The sequence below is a fragment of the Cebus imitator genome, unplaced genomic scaffold, assembly GCF_001604975.1.
Source record: "Cebus imitator isolate Cc_AM_T3 unplaced genomic scaffold, Cebus_imitator-1.0 Scaffold356, whole genome shotgun sequence".
Taxonomy (NCBI): Eukaryota; Metazoa; Chordata; class Mammalia; order Primates; family Cebidae; genus Cebus; species Cebus imitator.
Window position 1 is genome coordinate 788,421 of NW_016107671.1, and position 2,247 is coordinate 790,667.

Here is a 2,247-nt window from a genome sequence, read left to right on the forward strand (position 1 = left end):
GGATGGTCTCGATCTCTTGACCTCGTGATCCACCCGCCTCGGCCTCCCAAAGTGCTGGGATTACAGGCTTGAGCCACCGCGCCCGGCAAAAATGCTTTTAATAACTGCAAACACATGTAACTCTTACTGTGTACCAGGCAATGGGTGATGTTCTAAGAGCTTTACATATTCAAATTCATTTAATTCTCAATTGCCCCACAGAGTAGAAATTATTAATACCTTCCTTTTTTCTTTTTTCTTTTTTTTGAGACACAGTCTTGCTCCGTCGCCCAGGCTGGAGTGCAGTGGTGTGATCTCAGCTCACTGCAACCTCCGCCTCCTGAGTTCAAGCACTTCTCCTGCCTCAGCCTCTCGAGTAGCTGGGACTACAAGCATGTGCCACCATGCCCGGCTAACTTTTTTGTATTTTTAGTAGAGATGGGGTTTCGCCATGCTGGCCAGGCTGGTCTCAGAGTCTTGAACTCGTGATCCGCCTCCCTAGGCCTCCAAGGTGCTGGGATTACAGGTGTGAGCCACCACGCCTGGCCTAATACCTTCCATTTTAGAGTTGGCAAAAATGAGTCACTGAGAGGTTAAACCACTTATTGATGATCCAAAACCACACGGCTGCTGGGTGGTAGTGTTGGGATTGGAACAGACAGATTGGCCGCAGCGGCCTCTAAAATAAGACTACTGACAGCTGTATCTGCTGAGCACCATCTAGTCAGACTTTATAAATCAAAAGTCAGGCCTGGATTATCCTGTGGGAGCCTGGAATATATGAGGGAAATGGAACCCAGGATGGGTATCAGGGGTCAGGGAACCCCCATGACACGGTCTTTAGAAGGAAGGGTCGACCTAGTGTGGTGGCTCATGCTGTAATCCAAGCCGAGGTGGGAGGATCGCCTGAGCCCAGGAGTTGAAGACCTGTCTGGGCAACATGGCAACACCCGTCTCTACCAAAAATACAAAAAGTAGCCAGGCATGGTGGTGTAAGCCTCTAGTCTCCAGTACTTAGGAGGCTGAAGCAGGAGGCTTGAGCCCCTAAGGTCAATGTTGCAGCGCATTGTGGTTTTGCCAATGCACTCCACCCTGGGCGACAGAGACAAAAGAAAAAGAAAAAGAAAAGAGAACATGAAAGGAAGAAGGGAGGAAGAGAGGGAAAGAAAGAAAAAGAAAGAAAAAAAGAAGGAAAGGAAGGAAGGAAAAGAAAGAGAAAGGAAAGAAGGAAGGGAAAGAAAGGAGGAAGGAAAGAAAGAAAAAGAAAGGAAGGAAGGGAAAGAAAGAAGAAAGAAAGAAAAAGAGAAAGAAACAAAGAAAGAGAGAAAGAGACATCGAAAAAGAAAGGGAAGAAAAAAAGAAGGAAGGGTCCTTGGGCGCATTTCAGGAGGTAAGACACAAGGGTATCAGCTGATTGTCAAAGGGACATGGAATCTGGAGGCTGTGGCCTATGCTTGCTGGCACCTGGGGAGAGGGGTTCTTGGCCATCAAATGCATCCCACACCAGGTCTGGGCCATAGACTTTACAGCTGTTGCTCTCTCACTCACTGGGAGTTCCCACGGGCATCCCAGGTTCAATCTGTCCAGAACTATCTGGTGAATGACACCTCCACTCCTCCAGCTGTCAGGAAGAACACCTTGCACCTCTCTCTCTCTCACGCCCACATCCAGCCCATCAGGATGGCCTGTTGTTTCTAGCCTGAGCCTGAAAAATAGACCCAGAGCCCACCCATTCTCTCCCCTAAACCGCCAACTCCTTTGCCCTCACGCTGTTTTCCCCAACCTTGTCTCCTCCAGAGTCTCCCTGCTTCCAGTCCTCTCATTAATATCCCCCTACCCCATGCAGCCAGATAGACCCTGGGGACACCCAAGTCCCTCCACTCTGAGCCCTCCCAAGGAGCCAGCTCATGTCCCATGACCCATGAGGCCACACTTGCTCGGCCTCATCACTGCTCCAAGCTCATCCTGCCATGCTCCCCCTTGCCCACCCTGGTGAGGTCACACTTCCTCCTTGTTTATTTAGTTCAGCACATGAAATCTCATGTACTCCAAGGAGTTGGGGACTGCTACAACCCCTTTTTACTGCCCAAGGTCATTCTTTATTTTTCTTTCTTTCTTTTTTTGGGACAGTTTCTCTGTCGCCCAGGCTGGAGTGCAGTGGCACGATCTCAGCTCACTGCCACCTCTGTCTCCTGGGCTCAAGCAATTCTCCTGCCTCAGCCTCTCAAGTAGCTGGGATTACAGGCATGCGCCACCATGCTCAGCTCA

At 49.9% G+C, this 2,247-nt stretch overlaps 1 protein-coding gene across 11 annotated transcripts in view; it reads right to left on the reverse strand.

The window, feature by feature from the left end:
- The window catches only part of CATSPERG (cation channel sperm associated auxiliary subunit gamma), a 35,744-nt gene that overhangs the window by 5,113 nt on the left and 28,384 nt on the right, over positions 1 to 2,247 (reverse strand). The gene's annotated exons all lie outside the window — the stretch shown is intronic.